Source organism: Anas acuta, chromosome 10 (genome assembly GCF_963932015.1).
Source record: "Anas acuta chromosome 10, bAnaAcu1.1, whole genome shotgun sequence".
NCBI classification, from domain to species: Eukaryota; Metazoa; Chordata; class Aves; order Anseriformes; family Anatidae; genus Anas; species Anas acuta.
The window spans coordinates 16,214,353-16,228,413 of record NC_088988.1 but is presented as its reverse complement, the minus strand read 5'-3'; the positions used below and the strand labels follow the sequence as shown (position 1 = coordinate 16,228,413).

The following is a 14,061-nucleotide window of genomic DNA, read 5'->3' as shown; positions in this document are numbered from 1 at the left end:
CAATGTAAAACAATTCAATATTAATTCATCTTTACAACAACATGCCACTCTCCACTCTTCAGTTTGTTTTGTAATTTGGTGTTAACTTACATTTTTGCCCATCTTCATATCCTCAAGGACAAGAAAAATGGAAGATGCAGGTTTCAGCAGACCGTAGGGACCTCTGCTGACAGCTTCTATGCCAATGGTCATCTTTGGATGAACAGAAGTGGTCTTCCACGATACCTGAGCTTCAGTTATTCAAAAGCAAGATTTCTAATAAACTGAATCTGATGATCCATCATCAGTGTGGTGGAAAGGCTCCCATTGCCAGGCAAGATGCTACTGCTTCATCTGAGCTTCTGAGCATCTCCTGAGTGTAACAACAAATACCACACATATCAGTCTGTGGCAAATACAGACAGAATTCTCCGTTTTGTCATTTAAACAGGAGTTTGTCTGTTGCTCTTATATGATTAACATATGTCTCCCTTTTTACTTCAAATCTCAGTCAGTACTTTTCCAGTAAGGACTGTGCTACCAAAGAGAACAACAGCTGAAGCGAAGTGTTAAACAGGGCGGCTCTCAGGAAGCACCCCTCTCTGAAGTGCTTGCACATTTTTCCTCAGAGATACAACAGGCAAATTCCTGGGTTGTGTTTTAGTGGGTGTGTGCATTTGTGTACTTGTATGCACAGATGTGTGACTTAAAATTTAAAAAGAACAAATAAATAATCTGATGACCCAGACATCATATAATCCCTTTTGCTATAAATGTTTTCAAGCAGGGTAGATAGTAGATGCAAAAAGCCATTTTTACTCCCTCTTTCCACGCAACACGTTTGTGTGGCTAGTGAATTTGTGGCAGGAAAATGTCCAAAATCCTGAATTATAACCACCTTTAAATTAAAATCCCTATCCCAAAGTTTTTCTCTCTTCTTTTACTAATTCTTAAAATAGAGCTGTACTGCAAATATATATATACATGCATAATTATTTACAAAGATAACAGCTCACTGGAACTGCAAATGTTAAAAGTCATTATATTTAAAATGTAGGTACCTTAAACCTTTAAAGTATTGCTTCAATTATTTCTTCCTCTTGCTGTCATTAATGAATTATTTTATATCTGTACTTGTTCCCTGTTTGTGTAAGAAATTCCAAATAAATATTTTTGACATACATGTCTTAGTTCACACTCCCTTGTTCTTGCATCTCAGAAGAGTTCAAGTAGCCTAGTAGCATTTATTCTGCCAGTTCCTTTCAGAATTATCTTCGACTCAATGAGATGACCTCTTAATTTACAGACCTGCTTTCTCTAACTTCAACAAACAACGAAGGTCTCTCTGCCCTTGTATCATACTAGTATCAGTTTTGAACCTTTGCTGTTTGTACGATTTATTATTTTTATATTTTAACAACTAGAATAGGAGACTGGCCTCTTGAGCATTATCACAATACTGTCATTTCTCACTGATACCAAACTACAGACGAGGTGAAGCCTCTTTATTTGCATTTCATGATTTGCCCTGATTCTATATTATTTGTTTTTATTGTTGTTAAGAATTATTCAGCCTTACATCTGCCAGTTGGTTTGCCTAGTCTCCGAAAACATATTTTTATACTTTCTTTACTTAATTGTGAGGTCATGGTCTTTTCTGTTCTCTAAAGTACTGTTCAGCGTGTCTTCTTTCAGCTTCTGAAAATTACTCATAAAAAAAAAAAAAAGTAATTGTACATATCTTTATGTTCTTTCTTAGGGAAGATTAACATATATCGACTGTATGGAAAACTGTACGGGATCATAGGATATAAATCAATAAACAGTTTATACAATCCAAAATTGCCTGTACAGAAATTCCATATGTCTGATTTATTTATTTATTTATTTTTTTATTTTTTTTTTTTTTTACAATGGAAGAATTTGGGCTAGATTATGTATGGCACAATGAACGCAATGAACACAACACTATGAGCACTAACAAAGCACTGGGTGATCTTCTTTGGCAGAATCTTTCTCCTTTTGGACTGCTTGACTTGTTAAATTTGTCGTTAAGTATTCCACTTAGAAGCAATGAGGACGTGTCCTCTCCCTCAATACACCTCTGCACCAGCCGTAACTCAGTCCCATTTTTGTGCCCTTCTCTCTACAACAAACTAGGAAAAAGCACATAGTGCACAAGGATAATGGCAACTGCTTTGTCCAAAACTGAGGAGGCATAACTATGCTCTTGTAACCACAGACTATATGAAACACGTCATGACTTAAAATCTGCCAAGAATTAGAAGACTTCAACTATATTTCAAGTCATCAGGCATTTCTAGCAAGCCACTGTTTCCCATGACATGCTCAGCATCTTCATGTCTCCCCCTGCATGTTTTAACTTCTCCCAGAAATCTGAGTTGATCTTTTAATGTCCTGGATTTTGTCAGTATTCAGAAACTAGAATAACTCCTTATTCTTTTTCTGTTTCTGTGTCTCCTTTATTTGTATTATCCTTATCTTCATTGAGAAAACTGAGTCAAAATGTTTAACATCTGAAATACATTTCTGTAAGTTACCTTTGTTATGTTTGAAACTCTGCTGCTTTCTCCGTTCACTTTGTTTCTTTTTGTATTCAGAAAATCTTTTATCCTACCCCTTTGCACAGACTTATTTTGTACCTTTTTGCTTACACCCTTCACTTTGTTCTCTAATCTTTCAATCTTCCCAACCAGCTTTATTTTACAGATGATTGATACATGCACTTCAACAGTTTCAACTGCTCTTATATTTATCCCAAATAAATATCTTTGGTATACCGGGTATAATTCTCCAGCTACAAAACTTTATATTTGAATACTCCAATTTTATTTTCCCATATACCTTGCCACGATCCTCTTGCTTTATATAGTTTTTCTTTCTTCATGAAATTTTTAATTATAAATCTAACTTGCTTATAACACCTTATATCAATATATTTTCCCATTCTTACATCTCTTGTCATGCTATATTTATTATGCACATCTATGATGAGGATTGTTTCCTTTTTAGTGTATCCTTTTAAATTGCATAAAGAAGCAATATTACAGTGTTCAATTTGTGATTTGGGCTACACACCCAGACTGAATTAAAGCCAGATGGAATGGCAATTCAGGTATGTTGTGTGTTTAAAGTTCTCTGTGTGAAAGAAAAAGAAATCTATAATGTTACCCTCAGGATTTCAGGCAGTGATATTCCAAGTCTGAAAGAGAGGGAATAAAGAAACTGAAAAAGGATACACACCACTGACCAATCAATTGAAAAGTACGATAAATGGAAAACAGAAACCTCCCTAGATTTGCCTTGTGGGCTGATAGCAGTGGCTCTGTATAAAAAGAGAGAGCACTTAAGATCCACTTTCTACTTGAGGCATATAAATTAGTTTTTCTGAAGACATAACCCACTGTAGTTAATTCCAAGGTAGTACAAAAACAAAGAAACAAACAAAAAAAACACTGCTCCCCAAGAGGAAGGCTGAATGATGCCCCATCTTCATGTCTTCTCACTCGGGCAAAGTCTGTTATTGGGAAACTCATAAGTGACTGAGATGCACCAGCCTTTATTGCAAAACTGAACCTCACTGAGGACAATTGCAACCTTTCTAAATAACTTTTTGGTTAGTCCTCTGCTTTCTGCTCCTATCTGTGTGAATGAAACCCACCCATAGTCTTTTGGTCTTCTAACTTGGATTTCTCTTCTGCTGCTCTGCTTCAGGTGTAAACCAGCCGTTCTCCTAAGCAAATGGCTCAAGCAGCCTGTGTGGATCCTAGAAATCTCCTCAAGTCAAGTCTATCATCAGGTCTCCTGCCTCTGCAGGCAGCCTGGACCACCCCATGCTCACTGGCAGCATCCTCCATCCAGACCAACGTGCGCATTTAACCTCAGCACATCTTCTCTCAAATACTAATCATGTGATTATTTTCAGCAGGATCCCTTGCACAATGAAGATCACAGGAGGCTTTGCAGACTCAGTCCTAAAGGACTCTCCTCTACAACGCTTTTCTCAAACAAGTTGAATTTATTTTGCAAACCCACAACTCGCTTTTTTAGTACAGGGACACTTCAGTCCATAAAAGTAAATAGGCAAATATTAAGTGAGGTGACTCAAACATTTACGCAAGCAAAACCACTCTTATTTTGTCAGAAAACAAAGTTCACTGTTGGCAGAGTTTTATAATCCATCACACTTCACTTTGTTTTTCCACTTCTTTTTCACAACCCAAACTTGAAAGGCAAGGTAACCTTGGTGACTGCTGAGGTCCCACGCAGCTGCTCAAAACTGTCCCACAGCTCTCAGGACTTCATTTGGTCAGGACACATGGAAGCCAACTCCTCAGCACCTCAGCAGGTACTGGTGGCAACAGGAAGCAAGGCACGTTGCATGTTGGGCACATGCTTGGAATAAAGAGAAGATCAAACAAAGCCCAGCCTTTTTTTTTTTTTTCTCCTCTAGGTAGATCACACACAAATGATACTACTCTGTTTCTTATATGACCCTTATATATTTAAAAATATAAAAAAGAGAGGCTGCAGTAATTTTGCTTACATTACAGACATTGAAAAGTCCTACCTCCATAGCTGAGTCACACCATTATTTTTTCACTCTTTAGGTCAATTGCTACCAGGTTTCTCAGCAGCTGGAAAGAGACAATGGAAAATTAAATTCTAATGAACTGGACAAGCATCTTCCCTTAAAATAATACAAGAATTATAAAGGAACTATACAAAAACTACTTAATTTTAATGAAAGATATATGCCAATAAATCTAGTTTTACTGAAAAGCTTAGCTGTTTTAGGTTGTGACTCTTGCTCTTTTTGTGCACAATTTAAGTGATAGAACCTGATAGAGAAGGCACTGAATGGAGACTAGAAGCAGATAGCTCTATTCCAAAATGAGGCACGTAAAGGTTGTACAAACGTTTAGTGGATAGTGTCCTAATTTATTACAGAATGGGATTCATATACTTACACAGTAAAAAGCTCGGATTAGGCACACAACATAATTTCCATTATGTTAATGTTGCTTTAAAATATATTGCACGGAGTGCTGCAACAATCAAATTATCAATTATAATGTCTACTCAGAGTAGAAAAGTGTTGCAAACAGAGGGCTGATTACTGCTTCAGTACTTCCAATCTGCATACTCATTGTTTAGTACAGGGAAAACAAATTATCTTGTGTTGGCCCTAGTTCAAATTTAATTAAATGAGTGCAAAGCAATTATAATAAAGTACAATAGTATAGTAATGAAAGGAAAATAACTCATTAACCTATTAATCTTTATTTATGTTCCTCTCAAATAAGTATGTAATTTCTTTATCACTGCATCCCATAAGAAATAGCAGGCTCTCACTGCTCATGGCCCGCTTTAGTGGGGCTTATTTTGCTAAAGATCATTGTATGACTTCACTGTTACTATTTATATAGATTTTATTTAATGTGTCTGATTTTTCTCCTCTCTCTTACACAGTATATTTTAAAACCCTTTCCCACATATCTGTGATGTAGATTGTAAACCTGTTCACACCCCTCTTTTCTTTTAACACTTGTCAGTTCTGAAAGGTAAACCTCTCTAGGAGCATTGGTATGCTTCTGTCATTGCGTAAGGGAGGGAGCGCTCCCAGAACATCTGCTATAAAAGACAGTCTTACATTAAGACATAAGATGAAAGCATATTATTTTTAAGAGGACCTGACACAGCTATTGCTTTATGATCTTTATGGGTTTAACAACATACCCCATATTTTCAAATGTGCTTTTCTAGTTCCTCATTCCAAGTTTTATCTAGGTTGCTGGCTTGTTGTCTTATTCTGGAAAATCTTAAATTTGAGGAAAAACAATACTTTTAAACTATTAGTCAAATATTGCAATATGGTGTATTTTAACCAGGACTGCAGTAAGCTAGCTATCGTTATTACCTTATCTCTCCAAACCTGGTTTTGTTTTCATTGACATCTTACATTCTCGTGTGTACATTTAATGTCACACACCAGTGCTTAGCTTATTGCAACCAGCCAGGGTTGACTCTGTCCTTTCACTAAGCTGAGCCATGCAAAAGAAAAACAACAACAAAAACACCAACCAAAGCTAAGCACTAAGGAAGCAGCAAGATTATGAGCAAAAGCATGCTTCAAAAATCGTCAACAAATGTGCCTTTTTTTTTTTTTATAAGGGTGAGGAAACTATTAACATAACCACTACAATTTTCTCTACTAAATAAGATGAAGTCAAGGTGATACTGTACCACAAGCAGTAATCTAATGTTTTCCTTGTGAGCAGGCAAAATTGTTAACTGCTATGTAAACCCTAAGAAAATTAAATTAGAAGAACTACAGTTTTAAAATAAAACCTTCACTTCCGCACATACAAATGTAATTACTGGCACTTACAGAAGACCAGAGGTACCTGTGTAAAACATGATGAACAAATCTACTGTACTGAATACACACAAAGGGTGAATGAGGGCTCCTTTTGAAAACAGGAGAATAAAACCTTCACAAAAGAGTTTGCAAAGTCAGATGTCCTGAGGCTTTTTCCTTTCCACACACAGACCCTGTGCAGGCAGGGTCCAATCTTCCTGCCTTATAAGATTCTAGCAGAATGGCTTCCAAAAAGTTATTAACAGATTCTCTGAGAGGATTGTAGAGGTGCAAATTTACAGCTCAGATGGCTGAGAAACATACAAGTTCACCATATCTTTCTTCTTCACACATAGCAAAAAACTTCTGCCTTGTAGAGTATATTTCTGGTTTCACAATCTGCTGCTGAGAACTCTGTTAGCAAGAAATGGAACTCTTTAATCTTAATGACACTTAATGAATCACTCTATTCTTTGCACATTTTTAACACTCAGTTCTTTATTTCACACTTATTGCTCAATTCTTGCTTTTATATTATCGCAGTACTGGTACTGTTTTAATACAGCTCTGTGCAGAGCTGTGCGTGGATCTATTGTATCGTGCAGCACAAATGACATTGTTCGTCGTGACATTGCTGCTGACCTGTTGGAAGGAGCGATCAAGAAGTGCAAAGCCATCACCAATAGGTGGCACATTTGCATTTTGCAGAGAATAGTGTCACAGTTCTTTTTGTTTGTTTGTTTTTGTTTGTTTGTTTGCTTTTACAATGATTCATGTTTTAATTACAGTATTTCAACATGTGAAGTAACTAAATAATTAAAAAGAGGGAGAAAGCAAAAAAAATAAATAAATAAATGTGCCATGCGCAATCATCGGAATCTCATGCGAACTGTCATCTTATTCAGTCCAGAGTTAAATACTTGTCATAGAGCTAAATTAATGTTTATCCTCTGTGTAGAGCAACCACTAGAGGGGAGTTTGACACTCATGTTGCAAGTTCATAACTAGATGCTATACTGCAGGGAAATGTATAAGAACAGAAATCCACAGAAATTTAAAAAGACTATCATGCCAAACCCACAAATTCTCACCATCTTTCCAGATTACTGAGTGAGATGATTTCTGACTTAATAATAAATCCTGCTGCCAGTTGAGCTGACTTCATCCAGTTTCCTGATACATAAAGTGGAAAAATGAAGCTGCAGTGAGCTGAAGAAGAGAACGTGAAGCATGCTCAATAATGAAGACAAATACAAACTAAAATTGCCTGAGATTGGACTAGACTTCACAGTCACTGGACTTCTGCAAGCTATGGGACACTTAACAGAGAAAGAGTCTTTCTCCTGCCTGCAAATCACTGGCCTAACACAGTATTCTGTGCAAATATGCAACTTGAAAATATATAACAATGTCTGCTATCTGCACCTAAAATGTAAACCTAACCGTCCTCGATATTTCCTCCTGTGTGTGTCTCAGTTTTATTTAAAGTGAATTCCCATTGTACCATGCACTGCAGAGAGTGACAAGGTCAGATTTTCAAAAAGCACCAGTCTCCCTGCACAGCGGGTACAACGCACACCACGGGTGAAGCTTTCCTTTAATGCAGACAGACACAGCTTCACTCAAGTCAGCTTACACCTGCAAAAGATTTGGCCACATCTATGTAAATCAAACAAACCCTGCCTGAACATCAGACTTGTTGTAGAATTTTTGGCTGTGGTGGGAATTAGGACACAACTCCCCGAGTACTTGGGCACAGGGAGGTACAACCAACGCATGATGACCTCTCAGGTTTTGTTCTCCAACACCTACTATTTAAGCCAGAAGGAAAACTTCAAGACTAACTGATTCATCAGATTAATCACATACAATCTCAAAGCTCAAGGTTTTGCATCACAGCATATGTTCATTTCATAAATTAAAATAATAATAATAATAAAAAGAATAAGAAAATAAAGTCTGCAACTTTCTTGAAATTGTACTTTGTATGACTGGATATTTTTAGGTCCAGGCATACATCTGTCACAAGCAGGATATATATTTGTGTGTGTGTGTATACACAGACATTATTTTTTTCATAACTGGGTCTCAGATGTACTTCTATGGATCTTCAGAATAATGGAACAGTACAGATTCAAAATAATAAAAAGAATAATGTATCTTCTAGAAGAAAGAAGTGAGTACAGTGCACATTGCTTGTCACAAAGAATGTATTTAATCTATTCTCTTATTTATAGCATCAAAATGTTTTTGACAGAAATAAGGATAGTAAAAAGTAAATAAATATGAGACAGACAAGAAACAAAACTACTCAATTTAAATCAAACAGTATTTAAAGGGACACTGATCACGTAAGAATATATAAAATATATATTTACAAGTTAAAACTGTCACAACATTCCTGTTGTGTGCCATAACATACTGTTCACCTAATTTACTCTAACACCTACCAGGGAAAATCAGGAGTTATTCCACTGACAACAATGGAATTTTTCTGGCATACTATTGATGAAAGTAGAGAATTTGACCCTGTATCCGAAAACCTTCCATTAAAGAAATAATTAGTGTACACAGGTGTTGTTTTTCCGTAGTAATTGATGTGGAAGCCTAACCAGTTCTAAAGGCTGGCCATTTGCTTGACAGACAGGAATTTATTTTCCTCAGTAATGAGCACAATTTCATATGGATGGGCTTTTTTTTTTTTTTTTCTTCTCCACAAAATAGAAAGGCAATCTACTCTGCAGCATTCAATCTTTCTCAAGCCAAAACCTCAAATGGCCCCAAAAGATCTTCTGCAACCCCACTGAGTTTATGCAGGTACTACAACCAGCCCTACTGCAAGACACTGCCTTGAGCACAAATTCTGGGGATTTGGCAGTATTCTACGGACGCCAACCTCTTCGAGTCTACTGCCCTTGGTGTTCATACCTGAAAGCAACGCACAAATATCCCAGGTCAGGCGCAAGAAACCAGAAGGCGAAACAACCATAGGGCATTTTTTCATGGTTATGACTGAATAATGAAAACATTTTGTACACCAGCTCTCCCTCACAGGTATGATGCACTTCAGGATGATGAGAGATGGAACATGATGCCTGGTGATGGATGGAGCAACCTTACAGAAGTGATCATGCTTTGGCCTGCAGCTCTTGCAGCAGAGGGATGAGTACTTTCGCCATCATAAGAATTATCATATGTAGATTAACTCACAGTGTCAATATTGTCTACTATCAAATAAGATTTAAAGATCACAGTGTATTAATTGATCATGCAATGACTATGAGTCTGCAGTTCAACAATTACTCACAGAAGGCTTAAAACGGTCCTAAAATATTTCATGAAAATAGTTAGAGCCATGTCAATGCTTCCATAAATGTGCTGGCAACCCTTCAACTGGAATATTCTACAGGTTGTTTTCTGTTCAATATCCTGCGTATTGAACAGGTTCAGATGTGTGATAATAGGATGGACATAGAGACCTAATCTTACAAGGACTGATTAAGAATTTTCCAGCCTTGCAAAACAAGTAACTCTAGAGAAAAAAAAAAAGAAAAAAAAAAAAAAACTTAAAGTCACTATTTACAAAGTGTGATTCATCTGTTTAATGGTGACAGATAATTCAGTATGTAGTCCAGATGGTAGCACAGCTAACAAATCTAGCTTGGCTTTTTGATGCTATGGACAGGCTGTCTGACTGGCTCACACCAAGATAGGTAGGTAGATTGACAGACAGACAACGACCTTCTCTTCTTGATATAGTTTTGCTGGTAATACACACTTCAGAATAAAACACCCAGGTATGCACAGACCTTAATAATCCATAGAACTAGCACAGGAGTGACCTGAAAACATACACAAGCTTTTATTTTAAGTTTACAAATTCATGTTTCCATTGTCCCTTTAGGAAAGAAAAGGGCAAGGCCAGAGCTTGAAAACCTATTCAATAATAGATCTTATGCTCTAAGCTAGAGAAGGACGATTCTGGGCCAGCACAGTGATTTGCCAACAGCTGGTACATATACTTTGTAGTACTACAAGCTTTTGGCAAAGAAACTCTACTGACTCTGGATTCTATTCCCAGTGCTGCCTTTCCCCAACTTTTAACCCAGGGCAATTTACCTAACTCCTGTCTGTTCCTGGTTAGCCATCTGGTAACATAATTGCATCCTTTATAGACTCATTGTGAGGTGTAATTATTGAATGTCTTTAAGATAAGTCAAGGTTCTTGGTGAAGTCTTGTACAATCCATCAATAAATAATAATGGGGGGATGGAGAGGAGAGGAGCATAAAGCTGAATTGTTGCATAGGAGAATCGTTAGGCCAACTGAGACAGGAGAAATACAGGAAAGCAATTAGTTGACATGATCTGGAAAGCAAGGGGGTGAAATCACTCAATTAACTGCACTAGAAAACATATAGAAAGAGAACAGGCTAAGTTGAAATGACAAAAAAGTAAACTTGGACAAATGGGAAAAGACAGACCTGGCAAAACAGAGTAAGTTATGTCTCACTGGAGAGGTGTTGAGGCTGGAGTGAGCCAGGAAGCTTAAAGTGACTGGAAGGAGAGCTCTGAGGTTTACAATTCACATTGCTTTCTGTTCCAGTTTGCTCATTTCTTTGCAGCATAGCTTACAGAGATCGTTCTAATGGATTGCACTGCCACAGGGCATGTGCCCTCTTCTATCTCGTCTCAAGTGGGTAGCACCTCAGGGAGTTGACAGCTTCTCCTGAATGTGTGGCATTTCTGGGACAGACATCTGCACAGACATCTCCCTTACAGCCTTAGGGAAGCAGCACTGACTCCCTTCACCAGCCTGATCATTTGCAAATTGCATCACAGGAACTACTTTCACTTCCTAAGCATAATTGCCCTAAGTGATCCATTGATTGCTATCTGACACTTAGCTTCTCTGCTCTCATTTCCCAGATGTTTCTGGTTTTGTCATCACTCTTATCCCCATTTTATCAGAGATGTGACAACACATATTGAAAGGATGTGGCCATACTGAAAGAACTATATCAGATAAGTACAAATTAGAATCATGGTGTTTAAATAGGGTTATCATTAATTTAATAATTTGCAAATGAAACACAATTAGCTTATTGTTTATTCAAGCTCTCATTAGAAAAGTTGCTTTGTATACTGAATAACTTCATTGCCAATGCCATGCACTTTAGTTAGCATGGCAGCAAACAGTCTTTTCCCCTCATATATTAACTTCCTTTTTTTATATTTTTTTTATTATTATTTTTTTTAAATGGTTATTTGTTTAAAGAATGTTTTGTTCTGTAAGTTGTTGTTTGAATTGGAAATCTTTGGATAGAACAAGATCTATAAAACCACCAACCTTATTTCCTTCTTGTTTCAAATAGATTTAAATTATTTCCTCTTTCTTCTACAAATATGGTGAACATCCATTCAAGCACTCACTGGATTCAGTTCTCCAACCCTTGTTTACATTTAATATTGTAAAACAAAGGCACCAATGTGAACAGGATGAGTTAGTCTGTACAACAGGAACTCAAAGATTTAAAACAAACAAACAAAACTTTTTCTGTAATTAAGCCATAACAGAGATCTAGCTCTCTGATTTTTGATTTTATAAATAATCTTGTTTTTGATCTTCTCTGAAGTAGTACATTATGTAGGCTGAGTATCTTTATGTCAAGAAAATTGAGAGATGGGAAGAGAAAGTCCACAATATCCAGTGTTACACTAATATTTTACTATGGTATTCCTCCTGTACTAAAAAGGTACAGTTTAAAAGAGAAAGAAAAAACAAACAAACAAAAATATTTTGTACTGATATGGGCAGGTTCTTTGTCTCCAACATACAAAGACAAGCTGTGGTTTTCAAGAACATTTTAACCAAACAGAAGAATATAAAGACAAATGCCTGATATTAATCCAACACAAAAAAGAAAAGATGGTAGGGAAGAAGGACTTCACAGTGATTTTCCAGTCGTATTGCTGAGTCCATGATACACACCCCAAGATACAGCGAGCAGTTCAGAGATTTTGTTCCACGAAGTAAATTTTGAAAAATCATATGGCCTCATCACTTGGTAGAGAACAGTGAGACTTGCTCAATCTTGCTCTTAAGAATATGAGTGACTCATAAGAATTCCATGCCTTTTATCTCCAAAATATTAAATACAAACACTTTACCTTCTGCCACTCCACTACTCATTTGCCTGCTATTGACAATGCAGGTGTGTCACTTCCAATAAAACTTTATTCCAGCATTCATGCTTTTCTTGGAAATGAAAGCAGGTGAATCCTTGATCTGCAGAAGATAAATGTGATTTTGTTCTAGTCTGTCTGACCAGTCTGTCAATGACAGCCATTCATCTGCTGTGGAACAGTGAACAGTGCCCCATGAATTTGCTAACATTGCATCTGCCAGTACATTTTTCTTTGATAGTAAGTGAGGCATAATAAACCTTGATCTTTTTTATATGCTGTTTTTTGTTTGGGAAGTATGATTCATTGGCTATTTACTACTACACATTGTTCCTCTACAGAATCACATTCTACACACTCCACAAATTTCTTTCTTGGATTCAATAGAAAAACACTATTTATTATTCTAAAAAAATAATAATATAACAGCAAAATCTCCATGCCAAAATTTTAGGCCCTCATTTTCAGTGCTGACATCTGCTGAGTGATGCATCAAAGAGAGAGGGCCTATTATCACCATAAGAACTCCAGAAAATTCTTTCTGAATTCCAGTAAATATCACACTTTTCAACAGCTTATTCAAGATATATGAATGTGATGAAATTCTGTGTTCTGTGCAAGTAAAAATGTTTTCATTTTCATTCAGCAAATAGCAATCTGTATCCCACAAAGACATTAACAAGAATATTTGTCTTTGCAGTGCTCCATGGAAGTTGTTAGAACACCTTTGTCAAAACTTTTCAGGCTAAAAGCTCTACATTGGCAATCATTTACACACACACACAGTTGATCATTTAGGGGCTGGAAAAGTATTCTTAGACCTTTCACTGCCTATGTGATGGTATTTTCCTAACAGTAAGTCTTGTTTTTCAGTAAGTCTACATCAAAAAGAAAGCATACTACCGAGCTGCTTTTTCATATAACATACTAATGACCCACATTCTCCTATCATGATCTTTCCAGAAGTACAAGTAAGGGAAGGAGAACACTAGTCAGTTCATGTCTTTCACCCAAAGTGGATGAAAAACTACTCACCACATCACAGATTTCTTTGTTTCCAGGTAACAGCCCCTTTACACAATATTTATTAGCTTTCCCCTATAGTTTGGGTAAGCATCCTCATATTTTGAGAAATAGAAGACAGGAGAAAGAGGAGTCCAAACTAACATAAATACAAATAAGCTTATGTGTGGGTGTAATTTGATTAAAGAACAGGTTTCAGCTTGTGCATACTGCTGTATCAGTATCACCTGAAGGTAATGGATTCACAATAACTGACACTTATTATGAGCCCAACCAGTATGTCATCTGTACACAGGTGAAATAACATTAATTAAATGAAATCACAACAGAAAATGGCAGTAATGCTCCTTGCTAAATATATTCTTTCTGTACATAAGAAGACAGTATGAAGATTACTCTGACTCTACTGCTTTTTCTGATGTTGAGATGCAAGTGAAAGGTTTTTAAATAACATGAGATAGGCTTCTTTCACTCCAACACTGAGATTCCTTT

General features: G+C 36.6%; 1 long non-coding RNA gene across 1 annotated transcript; it reads right to left on the bottom strand.

Annotated features, from left to right (window-relative positions):
* Positions 1-1,913: 1,913 nt before the first annotated feature.
* On the bottom strand, positions 1,914-13,714 carry LOC137861985 (uncharacterized). The gene is made up of 3 exons (XR_011099984.1): positions 13,582-13,714; positions 4,571-4,637; positions 1,914-4,395 (listed from the first exon to the last, which is right to left on the bottom strand). It is a non-coding gene; the product is annotated as an uncharacterized lncRNA (long non-coding RNA).
* Positions 13,715-14,061: the final 347 nt, after the last annotated feature.